This window comes from Orycteropus afer, unplaced genomic scaffold, assembly GCF_000298275.1.
Source record: "Orycteropus afer afer isolate SDZICR_OR568_19922 unplaced genomic scaffold, OryAfe1.0 scaffold00341, whole genome shotgun sequence".
Classification (NCBI taxonomy): Eukaryota; Metazoa; Chordata; class Mammalia; order Tubulidentata; family Orycteropodidae; genus Orycteropus; species Orycteropus afer.
This window is the reverse complement of record NW_006921928.1, coordinates 1,328,597-1,347,537: the sequence shown is the minus strand read 5'-3', so window position 1 is coordinate 1,347,537 and position 18,941 is coordinate 1,328,597.

Here is an 18,941-nt window from a genome sequence, read left to right as displayed (position 1 = left end):
TGAGTGTGGTTTTTTTGGTTTAGTGGCATAGTGGATAAGGCATTTGGCTCCTAACCAGAATCTACTTTTGTAAAGATTTACAGCCTTGGAATATGAGTCAGAATCGATTTGATGGCAGTGAGTTTGGTTTGGTTTGGGTGTTGTATTTTTACTCTCTTTGGACACATTGATCTTTGAGAACTGATTTTGTGGACATGGATGGGGTTCTGGCTCCCTGTTGTGTAACAAATCGCCTCACATCTTAGTGGTCTAAACCAATTTTACAGTCATTTTACTATCTCCCATAGTTTCTTTGGGTCAGGAATTCAGGAAAGCTCAGATGGGCGGTTCTGGCTCAGGATCTCTCATGTGGTTACAGTCAGAAGATGGCAGGAACTGGTATGGCAGTGGGTTGGCGAGGCATTTCCCTCTTCCCATATAGTCTCAGGTGTCTCCATGTCCTCTTTTAGCATGGGCTGTTTTGGGCTTTCTCATAGCATGACGGTCTCAGGGTAGTGAGACTCCATAAGTGGTGGACTAGGGGTTCAAGTTTGAGTGTTCCACTGAACCAGGCAGAAGCTCCATCATCTGTTATGACCTGGCCTCAGAAGTCACACAATGCCACTATAGTTAAAAGCCTGTGTATATTTAAGGGAAGGGAACAAAGACCTCACCTCACTTTGGAAGGACTGTCAAAGTCATCGTGTAAAAAGAGCATGTAGGCTGGGAGAGATTATTGGAACCATCTTTGGTAAAGACAATCTGCCACAGATGGGTCATAGGGAGTGGCTCCAGGAGTGTGTGAGAGCCCTGCAAGGGTCTCTTGACCCTGATCTGGTCCAGATAGTTACACCTCGGGCACCCAGTGGCCTGAGGGAGATGCTAAGCAGTACTAACTGGGCGTAGACCTGCGATTTGTAGGGAGCAGAAGCCCCAGGAGGTAAAGGCTGAAGGAAACCAGTGAGAGAGGTGAGTTCCCAAGGGGTAAGAGGAGCTGAAGCAGAAGCAGTGAGGTGACAGATGGAAGAGCCTGAGTGGCAGCCCTGCAGGAAAGACAGCAAAGCCTGTGGCTCAGGCCTTCTAGATCAGAAAGGCAGTGAATGGTGGAGGAGGGCAAAAAAAAAAAAAAAAGAAGAAGAAGCTTGGGGCAAGAAAATCTGAGCTTAAACTGCTCTGTGGAGACTGCAGACTCAGCTATGAGGAAGGGAAGGAGGCCAATGGGGCTGGCCCAGAATGGTGAGTTACCTTTGAGGATGGCTGCTCCCCTGAACAGGACAGTCAGGAAAGAGCTCTTGGGGAGGCAGTAATGGAGGTGTTACTCCTGCCCACTCCCCTGTCATCAGATAGGAGCACTTCCTTCCCTGGGGAGAGGCAGCAAGGACTCTAGAGGGAGAGGGAGACAAGAGGGGCTGCATCTAAAGCCTTGCCTGGTGGGAACGTGTGGCCCGCAGCCAGGCTGACAAGAGAGAAATTGATTGCATGGCCAAGGCGAGCGCTTAAGGCCTCGGCCAGCAGCGAGTGGCATCCATAAAGTGCTGCCCCCCACGCTGGGCGCCTCAGCGGCCTCTGTTTGAAGGTAAATCCATCCATAAGCCCGCCGTCACTCTGGGCTTAATGTACATGATTTCTGGCATTTACAGCAGTGCCGTTCCGAACGCTGGAAGAAACTCCAGCAGAATAATTTGCCAGGGGAAGGCGAGCAGCGTGGCAATTGCTCATGGCACATCTGAACAGCGACAGCTCCTGGGAAAACAAGCCCCCTAACAACTCGCACGCCCTGCTGGCCCCTCTCGGAGGGTAACCTTGCCACTAAAGAGAGGTTTTCTGATATGGGGACTGTGCTCAGTGGGGCTTTACTAAATGTGTAAACTCTGATGGTGGGTGTCTTTAAGCCTCTCAAGTCAGAGCTGGAAGCTGGAGGAGGGGAGCGGGAGAAAGGGGTGGGGGAAGGGCAGTGGGTCAGGGCAGGCCCCCGAGGCCTTCTCAGCCTGAAACCAGCACAGCAGAGAGACAGGGCTCAGGACCTTGAAGATTTTCTTGGATGTTGGGACCCTCCATTTTCATTTGGGGTGAGCCACAATGGTGCCCGCGTTGCCCCTTGCCCTCTGGCTGGCGGAGTTGGAGGAGGCAGTTACCATCCCAGCTCTAGGGGCTGGCTCCTCCCACCTGAGCCTCCCGAAGCCTTTCCCTGCGTATTTCTGTGGCCTTCTGAGTAGGTCTCCACTCCCTCTCTCCCTCCCCCTCTGCTTCTGAGTCTCTGAGTCTCTCTTCTCTGTCTGTCTCTCTTCTCTATTACCCTCTCTGCGTCTCTCTCCCTTTGTCTCTCTTGCTGCTTTTCTCTCTATATTCCTCCCTTTGTCTCTGTGTGTGCGTCCCCAAATTTCTTAGCCTCTGAGTGTCTCTTTCTGTGTCTCATACTCCCTGTCTTTCTCCCTTCTCCCTGTCTCTGTCAACTTCTCCTTCTTTCTTGTTGTCCCTCTTTCTCTCTTCATGATCTCCTTCACTCTCTCCCTCGCTCTATTCCCTTCTGTCCCTGCTTCTTTCTTTCCCTAGCCCTCTTGATAGCTCTCTCTGCCTCTCTCTTTGTGTAAGTCTCTCAGCCTGCCCCCCTCTTTCTGTCTCTGTTTGTTTCTGTTTCTCTCTGTCTCTGGATGACTATCTCTCTGTCTCTGTTACCCCTAGTCTCTGTTTCCCTCTATCTCCTTGGCTTTCTCAGTCTTGCTTTCTCTGTGTCTCTTTCCTGGACCCTGAGGCACAGTGCAGCCTGAGAACTGGTTTGGGGCAGACTGTGGAGCCAGTGAGCCCAGGATTGTATTGTGAAATCGCTTGCTTTTTTTTTCCTTGCAGAGTAGCTCCCTGGGCCCCGCCCCACTCATCCCCGCTCCCTGCCGACAGTTGGGGGAGGAGGAGGCTGCAGTCAGACCGGGTGCCCTGGTTTCTGTGGCACATGGTCTATTTTTACCACATTTTGCTCTGGGGCTGCTGGCTCTGAGCTTTAGCTCTCTGAGCAGGTTGGAAACGTTCACACAGAGAAGTACCCCAAAAAGCAAGGCCTCTGGGTGCTTTCCTGACCTGTTACCTGCCCCAAGGACTGGGTCCTTTCCTACTGCTTCCTTTTGATACAAGGTTGCTCAGCGTCTACTCACATAATGCAAATATGGACCCCTTATTCTGGGTCAAATCTGGTATCCGCTCACCCTCTGGAAAAACTAATGATTTGGGACGAGGTTCCACAAAAAGCAGGCCCCAAGGTGAGCACCATAGGTAAGGGATTTATGAAGGATGTGTTCTGCGGAGACCAAGAAGAGAGTGGAAGAAACAGGACAGGGAAAGGAAGGCAAGCAAGGGTGTGGTCTCAGGCAAGGCCCCAGGGGAGGGTAGCTTCAGCCTGATCCTGCAGGGCAGTTCTGCAAGGTAAGTTATACACCTCCCTGTTGTCTCGCCCAAAGTAGGGACAAGTTTGGTTAACAGCTGTGGGGGAAGGGTGGGAGGGGGATGCCCATCCTCCACACTTCTAGGTCAAGAGGCTTCAGGCTCCTGTAGCCCAAGGGTAGCCCTTCCAAGGCAAGCTGCAGGTGCAGACAAGAGTGGGGCCCAGAGACACAGATAAAAGGGAGCTCAGGGGCTCTGGGCAGGGCACCATCTTGCCTGGTACACTAGCCGAGACAGCTTCATTCAGCTCCTTTACCTTCCTCCATCCTTCTCAAGCTTTCCTCTAAACGCTTTCTGTTTAAGAACTCACGTTGTTCTTTGGAGGGAAAAAAGAAAGCCAAATCAGATATGACACGTAGAACCTTCTATCCATCTCTCCCACGGTAAGCCCAGTTGTCCATCCTCCCCAAATTCTTATGATTATTGTTAATTGATGTCAAGTTGACTCTAACTCATAACCTCCTTACATGTAACAGAATTAAACGTTGCCTGGCCCTGGGCCATCTTCATGATCATGGATGTGTTTGAATCCATTGTTGTGGCTATTGTGCCAATCTATCTTATTGAAGGTTTCCTTCATTTCTACTGACCCTTGACTTTACCAAACATGTTGTCCTGGTGATGTTCTCAAAGTAAGTGAGCCAAATTCTCACCATCCTCTCTTCTAAGGAGCATTCTAGTTGTATTTCGTCTAATGCTGATTTAAGGAACCCTGGCAATACACCGCTTAAAAGCTTAGCTGCTAACTGAAAGGTCAGCGGTTCAAACCCAACAGCGGCTCCATGAGAGAAAAGACTTGATGATCTGCTTCTGTAAGGATCACAGCCTCTGTCTTGCATGGTCACTATGAGTCAGAATTGACTTGACAGCACATAACAGCAACAAGGCTGATTTGTTTGTTCTTTGGAGCCTAATAATGATGTTGATATATTCAGTGAACATTTATATATGTCGGGCATAAGTCTAAGTGTTTTGTGTGTATTAACTCATCAATCCCCATAACAACCCTATGAAGTAGTTACTATTACTATTCCCATTTTACAGATAAAGAAAATTGAGCCAAAGTGTGGTTAAGTAAGTTTCCCCAGGAGACACTATGAGTAAGTGGCAGAGTCAGGATACGAACCCAGGAAGACTGCCTTTGAAACCCACATTGCTGTACCCATACCCAGTCTCCTCCAACATGTGATCCAAAATATGTGGAAGTTACCCCCAGCCCCAGCTTAGGAACACTGACTTTCATCCTTTCTCAGACACTCCATTCTTAGAAATGAACTCCCCAACTGTCAACTTATACTTAATCTTAAGTGGTTTTGATGTAAAACAAACAAATAAACAAAACACACTTCACAGCTTCTGGACTTAGTTTTATGACTTTTTGGGACAAATGCCAAATTGTACAGCACAAAAAAAGACCTCTAAAGGAGAGAGACCATGCTTTCTCTATAAGCCCAGTTCCTCAGAAAAGCTCTCATCTCATAGCCAACAACAGCTACAAAACTTCTGCCTGAATAGGCAAAGGATAGGAGTGTGGGTTGTAGTCCATTTGCTTGGTGGCAGTTCCCTCCCATATAGTGGACAAAGAACTCATCAGGGCAATTGGAAACCTGTTGTTGTTGTTGTTGTTATTTGCCCTCGAGTCAGACCCTACTCATAGTGACCCCTCCTTGGGTTTCTGAGGCGTTATCACTACGGAAGTAGATTGACCAACTTTCCTTCCGAGGAGTAGCTGATTGGAAACCTAGGGTCACCTAAATGGCCTCCTGGTGTTCATTTATATCTTTTTTTTTTTTTTGTAAAGCAGCCAATCATGCAAATATGATCATAGCGTTGACCTGCTTTAAACCTCCAATGGCTTCCCATTACTCCTGGGCTAAAATTCAAACTGGGTGGTGATGTGCACCATCTGGCTCCTGCCCACATCTTCAGACTCATCCTCCACCTCTGGTGCTCCCCCTGTCCCACTGGGCTCCAACCTTCTCACAGAGCCTCATACTCTCTTGCCTGCCCCAGATTCCTTGCATATGCTGTTCTCTCAGTTTAAAACACCTTCCTCCAATCCCCTTGGACCTAGTTCAGTGGTTCTTAAAGTATGGTCCTGGGAACAGTAACAGGAGCATGTTAGACATGCACAATTATGGACCCCACCTAAGACATCCTGAATCAGAAACTCTGGGGTGGGACCCAGCCATCTGAGTTCTAACAAAGCCCTCTAGGTGATTCTGATACACATGGTTTTTGTTACATGCCCTGTAGTGAGCTCTGGTGGCATAGTGCCTAAGGCATTTGACTGCTCACCAAAAGGCTGGTGGTTCAAACCCACCAGCAGCCACTCCTTGGAAGGAAGATTGGGCAATCTACTTTTGTAGAGATACTACCTTGGAAACCCAAGGAGGGGTCGCTATGGGTCTAATTGATTCAATGGCAGTGAGTTTTTTGTTTTTTTTTTTTTGAGTTGGTTGAGAATTTCAGGCCTAGTAAACTCCTCCTTTAGATCTCAGCTCTAATACCATCTTTTATGTTCTCAGGGCTGACCCCCTGACAAAGTCCACTCTGATTGTAGGGTAGGGCCCTTCGTCATAAGCTCTCAGAGGGCTGAGGGCCTTTTCTGCAAAGTGATTGTTTCAGTTTATAAATGCACATTTTTTTTTGCATGATTATTTGATTATAGTCATTCTTCCTCAGATTACAGATCATGCGAGCTTTGCTTAGAACAGGGATCCCCAGAATTTGCTATAATGCCCAGCACAAAAATGACACACCATTAAACAAATAAAATGAATGAAGATTGAATCTTAGCATTGACATTAACTGACCCACCAAGTCTTAGTCTCCTTATCTATTACATGGGGCCATCAAACTTGCCCCTGGCCTCATGAGCACACTATGATTGGGAGAACATCCCCTCTGTCTGCATCATCACCACCACTAACATCACCTGAGCACTCTCTATGGGCCAGGCACTACTTTGCAGGTGTTAAATACAAGGGGAAATGCATTATAAAGTCTGATGCAGGTGTTCAGGATTTTTATTCAAACATATTTGGGAGAGGAGGTGAGAAGTGAAGTTGAAGTGCAGCATGAGGTAGCCTCTGAGGTTATCAAGTGACCTCAGAACATGGCACTTTAAAAATCATAAGCTTGTGCCAGCAGGAGGCATGCTTCCCATGTTTCACACATCCTTTGAGTCTCCGAGAGTGTGCCAGGGCACCACAAAGGTCAGGATAAGTGATCCCTGGGGGGTGTAGAAAGGAGCTCTGGTGGCATAATGGTTAAAGCTTTGGCTGCTAACCAAAAAGATCAGTGGTTTGAGAGCCCACCAGTCCCTCTGTGGGAGAAAGATGAGGCAGTCTGCTTCCATAAAGATTTATAGCCTTGGAAACCTGGTGGGGCAGTTCTACTCTGCCCTCAAGGTTTGCTGTGAGTCAGAGTCGACTCAATGGCAGTGGGCTCCTGGATTCTGGGTATGATGTGACATTTCTGCCACTCCCACCTCTGCAGCATAGAGATTCCAAAGTCAGCATTGTCAAACTCCTGAAGCCAGAAGCCCTGAAGAGGGGGATTGGTGTTCCGATGACACCCTTGATTGCTCCCAGAGGCACAAACATTGCCACAAGGAGAAGGGAAAGAGAAAGGCATTGGGTCCAGAGGTATCATCTCCTCCCAAACTTAAACAATGAACAAAAGAAATAAACAGTTGCAGAAAAATCCACCCCGGGACTATTGCCCTATAGTTGCTCGATGTGTCCTTAGCAGCTTCCGTAGAACCCTGGAACACTCAAGGATGTCATAGGCAAGTCCTGTTTGGAAGGACTGTCTGGGATGGTTTTGAAGGTTAAACACACCCCAAAGTGAATAGGGCGAGTGTGGGAGAGGAGGACCAGCCGTCTGCTTGGGTACAGGTCCTTCACCTCTCAGACTCTCCTGAGTACTCCTGCCTGGGATCTTCAGCTTGAGGGTTTGACTAGAAATAGGTAAGGGCCTCAGCTTGAAAGGAGGTGAATGGGGTTTCCCTGGCAACCCTGGCCTCCAGCCACCTCTTTCTGTGTTAGTGTAACAGACCATTCTTTTCCCATTTCTGTGCACACTAGCTCTGTGTGTACACTCACTCTCAACAGCCAGCACCTGCGTCTTTTGTAGAGTACCACCCTCAGGGTACTGAAACCTGCTTCCTCTGGGACAAGGATTGCAAAAGTGCCTGGGAATTATTCCCCTGAGGGCAGCCCTTGACCAATAGCCAATGTGATGTGTATGAGTTTGGGGGTATGTGTGAAATTCTATGACTTTCTTGCTCCTGACAGATGACTCTGAGGTGTGATCTCCTCTGTCCCTCTGTGGGACTTTGCCTGATAGTTCCCTCCCCCAGTCTCACTTCCTTACTCCTCTACTGAGTTTTCCTGAGTATATTTACTAATAAGTCACTTTGATGTGAAACCTCATCTCTGCATCTGTTTCTGAGGTAGCCAACCTAATACAGTTTTACCAACCTGAATTATTCCAACAGTAGCAATGACAACAATGGCCATTTTCTGAAATGATCTGAGCTTTCTACAGATCAGCTGGCCCACTGAGTCTTCAAAGGACCCTGAGGGGCAGTGGGGAAACTGTGGCCTGGAGAAAGCAGGTAACTTTGTCTGAAAACTCAAAAAACCACACTCATTGCCACTGAGTCAAATCCAACTCACAGCGACTCCCATTGGGTTTCCGAGGCTGTAAATCTTTATGGAAGTAGATTGCCCCACCTTCCTTCCATGAAGCAGCTGGTATGTTTGAACCACTGACCTTCTGGTTAGCAGCCAAATGCCTTATCCACTATTTAAATCAATTGTAGACTTTAAACCTGGAAGGGATACTCCCCATTCCCATCCATAGCACACATTCCCTTCTCCACATTCCTGCAGGGGATTGTCTTCTCTTGTTAGAACACTTCATTCACTTAACAAAGACTCTCTAAGCACCTCTCAGCAGCCAAGCATTAGGTATTGGGGTGCAGTGGTGAAAAAGTATCTGCTCTCTTTTTAAACCTTAAACCAAAACTATCCCCTGAAGTCATCTTTAAGCCAAACAATAGTTTAGTTTAATTAGGAAAGAATGGCTGCCTTGTGCATTGTATGCTTTCAGAGAATTACCTGCAAGTGATCAAATTGACAATAGTAACTCGAAAGGTTAGATGAGAAGCTCAGGGAGCAGGGACTCTATCTTAATGGTGGTGGAATAATTTGGAAAAAGACAGGATGGTTGCACAACTTGAAGAATACAATCAAAGTCACTAAATTGCACATATAGAGATGATTGAATTGGTGTTTGATTTGCTGTGTACATTTTCACCAAGATTAACAAATAAAATCAAATTTTAAAAAAGTATCTGCCCTCAGTTACTAGGAAAGACAGATAAACAGATGGACTGTTGCAGCAGAGGGAAAAAGTCCATGTAAAATTAGTTTGCTATGAGAGTTCAGATGGGTGATGCCATACAGTCTTGGGCCATTATGGGGCTGGCAAAAACCAAAAACCAAATCTGCTGCCATTGAGTTGATTCTGACTCATACAGACCCCCATTGGGTTTCTGAGGCAGGAAAATCTTTACAGAAGTAGATACCCTGTCTTCCTTCTGCAGAGTGGCTGGTGGGTTCGAACCGCCAACATTCTGGTTAGCAGTCTAACGCCTTAGGCGCTGTGCCACCAGAGCTTCATTAGGGGGCTGGAGTGGGAGTCAAAAAGACAGTCCTCCTGTCTGCCCTTTAAATACTTGGAGAAAGTTATGGTCTTTTCCTTAAGGCATCTTCTCTCCAGGTGAAACATTGTTCCCCACCCCCTTCAGCCCTTCCTCCTTAGACTTAATTCCCAGACTCCTCAATATGTCAACTCTCCCTTCTGAATACACTAGTTTGTAAATGTTCTTCCTAAAGTGTGAGATCCAGCCTAGCTCAGACTACCAAGTGTAGTCTGATCAGGGCAGAAAGCAGTGGGGACATGAACCATAACCTCCCTTGAATGAGACCTCTTGCTCCTATTAATGCATCCACAGTTGCCTCACACGGAACCGAGAGCTAGCTCATACTCCTGCAATTTTCCATGTGAAATATGCCTTATTTCACATTGAAATGTGTCCCATTTCATTTTTATGCATTGACTTTCTAAGCTGGATGCAACATTTTCCATTTATTTCTGTTAATCTTTGTATTAGTTATTCTCCCTTTGCTCCTTCAGAACTATTCTCTGCTCCTTGTCCTGTTCTGTATTCCAGGAGGCTAACCTTTGCAGACAGCATCACTGGGATCCTTGACCCTCTGATTTCCTGTTGGGTGTGTCCAATGTGAAGCACCTGTGAGGGAGATTGAGGAGTTATCACCACCCCCAAGCCTCTCTCTTCTAGCTTACAGTCCTGGAAGTGGTTTTATTTCTCTATCCATAGTCACGACTCCTGTCTGGTGACCCCTCTTTCACAGCTACCATTTTTCTTGCTGAATTATGGCAATACCATTTCTTTCTTTTGTTCTTTAATGCCTAGGATGGTAACAGCTTCCTGCTGTTGCTAGCCCCTGGGCACTTCACCATCCTTTGTTGGTTTCCTTAACCCTCTCTCCACCCTGTAAACAGTCTTTTCATTAAACTCTCTTCAATTAAACCTTCTGAGTGTGTGATTTGTTTTCTGCTGGACCCCTAACAGGTATAATTTAATTTTCTTGATTTCAGCTCATCACTCCAGTACACTGAAATCTTCTCAAGAGTTAGTTTTTTTATCCATAATAATAGCTTTTACTTCCAGCTTTGCTTCACCTGGAAATTTGATAAACACACTTTCTTTCCTGTCCAAAGACAGCTAAGCTCTACACTACCCAAATGCCTACAAAACTTGTGCTCTGCCCAAGCAGGGATCACAACCATTCCTTAAACAAATCAGGTGAGTTCTTTCTCTCTTTCACTCAGGAATTTGAGTTGAGAAGCAAGAAAGAGAATTGTTTACTTGGTGGGAAGAGAGGAAGTAGAAGGACATGCAGGGAGAAGTGGAGTTCAGGAGAACAGTTGAATCACACTTTAGACATGTTCTCAGTGGCGATAAGTGAATTCCTGCTGCTTGTGGGAAGGGGGATGGACTATGTGATAATCCAGCCACTATGGATGTGTTGTTCCATTCTGAATTAATCCAATTTGTGTGAGGTCTGGTCATATGACTCTCTCTGATTAGAGACTCCAAATAAACTACCATTACACAACATAGTCTGAATGAGTTACATTCCAAAAGGGATAATAAAACACATTCTATGTCTTCATCCAAGTCACTGAAAACAATAATGTTGCTTAAAGCAGGGGAAGAGATAGAGTTTGGCTTGCCGCTAGAAACTTCCTTAAAAACTGACATCAATACATATCAATACTTGTGATAAAACTCACTGCCATCGAGTTGATTCCGATTCATAGTAACCCCCACTGGGTTTCCAAGGCAGTAAATCTTTGGGAAAGTACATTGCCCTGTCTTCCTTCCACTGAGTACCTAGTCAAATGACCTAGGTACTGTGCCACCAGAGCTCCTTAATATTTGTGGTAGACACTGCCAGTGCTCACCACTATCTGTATTCTCCTCTTCTTCCTGGACACATGCCTAAACCTCATTTCCTAGCACCCTGGCTGGTACGTGAGCGCATGTGACTGACTTCAAGCCAGTGGAATGTGGGTAGAGATGACGTACACCATTTCTAGTCCTGGCTTGCAAAAATTCTCCACGTGAGATTTTCCTCTCTAGCCCTTCCCTGGAAGCCTTGGAGACCATAAATTAAAGATGGTAGAATCATAAGATGAAAATAGTCATGTTCCCAAATGGCTATGTGGAGGCAAAGCCCCTCTTGCTGACTATATTGCACTATGATATGAGCAAACAATTTTATCATTTAAGACACTGAGATTTGGGGGTTGTTTGTTATAACAGTTAGCCTATCCTATTACAGGAATGGGTACCAGAAGGGGGTTTCAAATCATATAGGTATATAGTTAATCAACTAGTTATCATTCAGTAGATTATATTACCAGCCAGCCCACTTTTATCTATGCTTCCCGTGAAGATAAGCTGCGAGATTTTATTAAATGCTCTGCATAAATCAAGAATTATACTTTTCCCTGATCCACTGAGAGACTTACTCTGATTTATCAATAATTAGATATGGAGTAAGTGTGGCCTGAATTGTGTATAGTGGGGCCCTAATGACTTTCTTTTCTTTTCTTTTTGGCCAGATGCTCTTTAATAGTTAACTTAGTTTTTTTTCCTAGGAAACATGCTCACATTTAAAACCACCGATTGCTGCTGAGTTGATTTTGACTCATGGTAATCCAATATGTGGTAGGATTTTCAATGGCTGTAACCTTTCAGAAGCAGACCCCCAGGCCTTTCTTCTGAGGTGCTTCTGGGTAGACTTGAACCTCCGACCTTGCAGTTGGCAACCTAGTACATTGACAATTTGCCCTGCCCAGGGACTCCTTACAGTTCTATAATTCTTCAAAATTTACATCTCTCCTCTTTTTGTAAAGCAAGACAATTGTTCTTTTTCAGTAGATTTGCCTTCTTCAAATGTAGAAAAATATATATATTTCTACCACTTCACAGAAAATGCCAGAACCTTATGGTAGCTTAACTCCATTTACTCCCCTCCTGCCACTATAACTTACATTTACTGAGTGCACGTTATGTGACAGTGTTCTAAGAACTGTATACATATTCATGTGCTCAGCCCTACTGCAACCCTTAGAGAAGGAACCCTGGTGGTACAATGGTTAAGCATTTGGCTGCTAACTGCAAGGTTAGCTGTTCAAACCCACCGGCAGCTTCTTAGGAGAAAGATGCATCAGTCTGCTTCAACAAAGATTACATCCTAGGAAATCCAAGATCTGCCTTGTGATCTTGACTGTTCCAGCCTCAGGGGCCCACCAGGGAGAATCTTTCCTGGTGGCCCAGAATGCCAGGGAGGTGGCCCAGCCACCCTCTTTCCATCAGCTCCAGCTTTTTTTCCACCACTTTTTTAAATGGAGTGGAGTCTTGGACTGCTCTCTTCCCATCCCCAACCCTACCACAAAAGCAGTCTGCCCTGTCGTATAAGGTCACTATGAGTTGGAGTTGACTGCACGGCACATAACAACAGCAATGTTTTGAGCTTGGTATAGTGTACCAGCCCCATTCTACAGTTGAGAAAACTGATACACATAGAGGTAAGGCAATTTGTCCAGGGGGTTCCCAGTCCATAAATGGCAGAGCTGGCATTCCAATCCCAGCAGTCTGCCCTCAGAAGTTACATGCTTAACCCTCACATTCTGCTGATATTTCTACTAGGTTTGGTTTGTTTGTGCTGTGTTTTGCCTCTTTTCCCCAATGTATCATCTCCACGCTCCCCTCTCGAGCAATGTCTTAGTGAGTATGGAAGAGGCACTCCTCCAGCCCAGCAAGATTCCACACTATAGGCTGGAAAAGAAGTCCAGACCACCGTACAGTTTAAGCTGGGTCCCCCCACAGCAAAGGGGAAAAAAAGCATTCTTGGCTCTACCACCACTCCTCAGCACTAACATCCGTGAAGGCCACCAAAGCCAGTCTTCTGGACACCCACTCTGTTGCTACCTGGTAACTTCCCTTGGAGCACTTGGGGGGGCAAAGGAGAGGGAACACGCCTGCAATGTAATTAACACTATAACAACTTGTTTCCCCCTTGGAGAATTACACCATTAGCTGCTTCAATTGTGCATGAAATATAAATTACATTACTCGGAGGCATCATGTCTGAGCAGACGCGATGCTAAGTGACGAGGCTCTCCATGGTGCATCCCACTCCCCAGCCAGCGGGTCAGAAGGAACATGAGCCCTGAGGCCTAAAGCCGGCAGATCTGCCCTGTGATCTTGACTGTTCCAGCCTCAGAGAGTTCATCTGGGAGAATCTTTCCTGGTGGCCCAGAATGCCAGGGAGGTGGCCCAGCCACCCTCTTTCCATCAGCTCCAGCTTTTTTTTCCACCACTTTCTTAAAGGGAGTGGAGTCTTGGACTGCTCTCTTCCCATCCCCAACCCTACCACAAGAGCAGAAAAAAAAGGGTGCTTTCCTTCTTGCAAGGTGTATGTGTGTGTGTGTGTGTACCTGCATGTATGCCTGCATGTATGTGTGTTTTGGAAGACTGGAGGAGCCAGCCCCAAGTATTAATCTGTCAGGCTACACTGGAGTGGGTGGGCAAATCCACTTGAGAAGAGAAGGAGGTGAATCTTCACCAATCAGATCCAAACTCATTCCCAGCATTCACCTATCCTTCCATTCATTAGTTTGTTTTGCTTAAGGTATTCCAATTCTCTACCTGGCCAAGCCCCCATCACTTCCCACTTTCTTTCCACACTAGCTCTCTGGGCACTAACCTAAATCAGCCTGAGACACTTACTGGTTGATAAGCTACTGGAGGATTTGGTCAAACAGCCTTCTTTGAAGACAGTGAAGGAACTATTCAAATCTTAGTGTTGAGAGAAGGTGTCTTTGCTTTGTTAGATGAGACACAGGCTAATTTGTGTCTGTTTCCATTCCGAGAGTGGCAAATGCCACTAGGTACAATTAGCAGTGGCCATGAGTGTGCCATTTATGAGGCCACCACACCTCCAACCAAGGAACTCATTCGCCCCTCCCTTCATACTCTGGTGGGAACTCTGGTAGCGTAGTGCCTAAGACACTTGACTTCTAACCAGAAGGCTGGTGGTTCAAACCCACTAGCCACTCCTCTGAAGGAAGATGAGGCAATCTACTTCCGTAATGATACTGCCTCGGAAAGCCAAGGAGGGGTCGCTATGAGTCGGGTCAGACTCGATGGCAAATAATCACAACAACAATCATACTCTGGTGCCTGGTCATACTACCATGGATATACTGGGATGGCCCACCCTTGCGCTTGATCAGCAGCTGCTGGGCAGGCTCAGAGCCAGCGCCTTCTCACCAGAGCCCATGTTAGAGCAGGAAGTTTGGAAACCCAGCTGAAGCTGCAGGAGAAATTTGGGAAAATATCGTGCAATTACCCTAATGACAGCTGTACAAATCACACAACCACCCTTCAAATCCCCTGCTGTCCAGCAGAGCCAAAAACAGGAAGAGCCAAAACTCACATATGGATACAGGGAGACCTCTGGAAGCTGTCCCTGTGGAAGGTCTGGGTGGGGGTGGGTGGGGGTGGAATGGAGCTGAGGAGGGTACAGGGGCCTGGGCTATGCCTAGAGGGAGGGAGTCACAGCCCCTGCCCACAAACCCGTCCAGACCAGACACAGTCCAGGGAAGTTCAGCTGTCTGCCCTCTTTCTGCCTACCCTCCCACCTCCACTTCCACCCAGATCCTAACAGTCCAGGAGACTCTTTGAATAGGACACATAGGGGATGGGGTGACAGCTGTTGTCTCCTGTTATTACCCTGGCTTGGGAAACCTCCCTCTTTCTGTAAATCCAAATATTTTCTTGGACTTTGATCAAGACCCAGGTCAAGTCTATCCTCCCTCTTTTCTCACAGAGCCCCCTGGTCAGAATGCCTAAAAACACTCAATTATGCTATGCAGTCCGCCTCTTGATTCCCTGTTCCCTTAGAACCATCTGCTGTGAAAAATCACAAAACTGCCAGATGGGGGACAGGGAGGTGCTCTGTTTCAGATGTCTCTCTCTGGCTGCACCATAGTTCTAGGCACACCAAAAACCAAAAACCTACTGCCATTGCATAGATTCCAAGTCATAGAGACCCTACAGGACAGAGTAGAACTGTCCCATAGAGTTTCCAAGGCTGTAAATCTTGACAGAAGCAGCCTACCTCATCTTTCTCTTGCCGAGCGGCTGGTGGGTTCCAACAGCTGCCCTTTTGGTTAGCAGCCAAGTGCCTTAACCACTGTGCCATTGGAGCTCCTTTTCAGGCACATAATAGGTGTTTAATCATAAATCTGCAGAGTTGTGGGAAAAGATTGTCCTGATCTCTTTTCATAGGATACGATTTGAGGTAGGTATATAGTCACTGTGAGTCAGAATTGACTTTGGCAGCACACACACAACAACATTAACATCTTCATTTTAGAGGCTAACAAATTGGGACCTAAGAGATGCAAAGATAGCTAACAGGTATTTAGTGTTGTTAGGCACCTTTGCTAGGCTCTGGACTAGACACCAATAATACAGATAACGGGAAGCCATCATCTCTGCCCTTGTGGCTGAGGGGTTACAGTTGAACGAAAGAGTGGACAATTCAGTGTCCTTGTTTGGGGTATTATGGATGAGAGGGTCAGAGCTGCAGAGAAATATGTCCCTGGGACCCAGCTGGGGAGTCCCAAACAACTTATTAAAAAGGAAAACAATAGAAGGAAGACTTGGACTCTTAACACTTGGCTGGAAGGGCTGCCCCTTGCCTACAGATTAAATGACATCTCAAAGGATATTGGAGTCCCTAGGTGGGGCAAACAGTTAAACACTGAACCATTAATTGAAAGGTTGGAAGTTTGAATCCAACCAGAGAAGCCTCAAAAACAAAGGCCAGGCAATCTACTTCTCAAAGGCTAGAACCTTGAAAACTCTATTGAGTGCAGATCTACTCTGTGCACGTGGGGTCACTATAAGTTGAAATTGACTCAGTGACAGCTGGTTTGGTTTTTGGATTTTGGGAAGATATTAGAGGCTGTCTGGTCTAGTGCAGAATCTGAAATGATTAATGGTTTTCTCAAGGTCAAAGTGGCTTCTGACATAATAAGGACAATACTAAAACTCAAAACCCAACCCACTGTCATTGAGTTGATTCTGACTCATAGCAACCCTACTGGGCAGAGTAGAACTACCCTCCAGGGTTTCCAAGGCTATAAATCTTGGCGGAAGTAGACTGCATCATCTTCCTCCTGCAGAGTGGCTGGTAGGTTCAATCAGCCAACCTTTTGCTTAGTGGCTGAGCGCTTTAACCACTGTACCACCAAAGCACCTTAAGAACAACCCACTCATCACTCACTGCCATCAAGTTGATTCCAATTCATAGCTACCTTCACTGGGTTTTCAAGGCCGTAAATCTTTATGGAAGGAGACCGCCTCATCTTTCCTCTGCAGAGTGGCTCGTGAGTTTGAACCATTGACCTTTCGGTTAGCAACCAAAAAATACTTAACCACTACACCACCAGAGCTCTTTAATAACAACAATAAAAACCAAAAAAAAAAAAAACCAAACCCACTGCCATCAATCGATTCCAACTCATAGCAACACCAATTGGGTTTCCAAAGCTATAAATTTTTACAGAAATAGATTGCCTCATCTTTCTCCTGTGGAGTAGCTGGGGGATTTGAATTGCCGACCTTCTAGTCAGTAGCCAAATGCCTTACCCACTACACCATCAGAGCTCACATAGCTACTATTTATTGAAAGGTTACCATGTGGCAGACCTGGTGCGGGGTCCTTTACCCATATTACCTTTGGAGTATAGAAAGGTACTGCTTATGACTATAGCCTCTATTGCCAGACTGCTCTGGGTTCCAATCCTGACTCTACCACCTCCCAGCTGTGTGTCCTTGGGTAAGTCACTGAACCTTCTTGTGCTGCTGGCTCTATCTGTAGAAAGGAAAAGACAGACAGTTCTTAACTTATTGGTTTGCTGTAAGGATTAAATGAATTGGTATCTATAAAAAGCTGCTTGTTGTTGTTGTTAGTTGCCATCAAGTCAGATCTGACTCATTACAACATTATACAGATGGAACAAACCATTGCCCGGTCCTGTGCCATCTTCATGATCATTGGCATGTTCAAGTTCATTGTTGTGTCTATTGTGTCAGTTCTTCTCATTAAGGGCTCTGGTGGCATAGTGCCTAAGGCATTAGACTACTAACCAGAACGCTGGAGGTTCAAACCCACCAGCTAGTCCTTGGAAGGAAGGTTGGGCAATCTACTTCCCTAGTGATACCACCTCAGAAACCCAAGGAGGGTCACTATGAGTCATATCTGACTCAATGGCAGTGTGTATATTATGTATTGTTTTCTCTGTTCTACTACTTCACCAAACATGATGTCCTCTTCTAGCGACTGGTTTTTCCTGATGACATATCCAAAGTAAGCAAGATGAAGTCTCACTATCCTCTCTTCTAAGGAGCATTCTAGATGTACTTCTTCCAATACTGATTTGTTCATTCTTCTGGCATTCCATGGTATATTCAATATTCTTTGCCAATACCAAAATTTGAATGTGTCAATTCTTAGAACACTGGTACTCAGTGTGTTCCCTGACATCACTTGGGAGCTGGTAAGAAGTGCAGATTCTCAGGCCTTCCTCCAGACAGGCTGAAGCTGAATCTGCATTTTTGCTAAACCCCTGGGGGATTCCATGTTAGAAACACTGGCTGGGAATGGCACCAGACTCGTAGTAAGTGCTCTATAATTGTTGGCTGCTATCAATATTATTAGGAGCTGTGGTGGTGCATTGCATAAGCCATTTGACTACTAACCAGAACATTGGCAGTTCAAATCCATCAGCTGCTCCATGGGAGGAAGATGAGGCCATCTACTTCTGCAAAGATTTACAGCTTTGGAAAACCAATAGGGGTAACTCTGGGTTGGAATCAACTTGATGGCAGTGGATCTTTTATTATTATTATTATTACTAATGTTACTATTATTATCCTATCTAATCCTCTCAGCATACTCTCGAGTCAGGAAACCTGGACTCAGAGGAGGTAAGTGTGGTGTCCCAGGCCCCACATCTAGGCAGAGGAAGGGTCCCAGTGCAAATAGAGTAAGCCATTAGACCAGTTTGCCCAGGACTGTGGGGCTTTCAGGTTGGCTCCTAAGTGCAACAGCTCCAAGGCTCTGGAGTCATGGCCACTAAGGTGCACAGCATCATTACAACATGCACTATTTTATTGTGGTAAAATACACATAACATTACATATACCATTTTTAAATGTACATTTCAGTGGCATAAAGTACATGCACAATGCTGTGCAACCATCACGACTATCTAGTTCCAGAACATTTGCATTGCTCTGAATGGAAACACAGTAGTCATTAAGCAGTCACCCCCCATTTCCTTTTCCTACCACCCCCAGCCCCTATTGTTGTTGTTAGGTGCCGTCGAGTTGTCTCTGACTCATAGCGACCCTATGCACAGCAGAATGAAACACTCCCTGGTCCTGTGCCAGCTCCATGATCCTTGCTATACTTGAGCCCATCACCACTGTCACTGTGTCAGTCCATCTCATTGAGGGCCTTCCCCTCCTTCATCGACCCTCCACCTTACCAAGCATGACATCCTTCTCCAGAGAATGGTGCCTTCTGACAAAATGACCAAAGTAGGTGAGATGAAGTCTGGCCATTCTCCCTTCCAAGAATCATTCTGGCTGCACTTCCCCCAGCCCCTAGCAACCATTAATTTGCTTTCTGTAGGGAGCTCTGGTAGCATAGTGGCTAAGACACTTGCCTGCTAACCAGACGGCTGGCGGTTCAAACCCACCAGCCACTCCTAGGAAGGAAGGTTGGGCAATCCTACTTCCGTAGTGATACTGCCTTGGAAACCCAAGGAGGGGTCGCTAT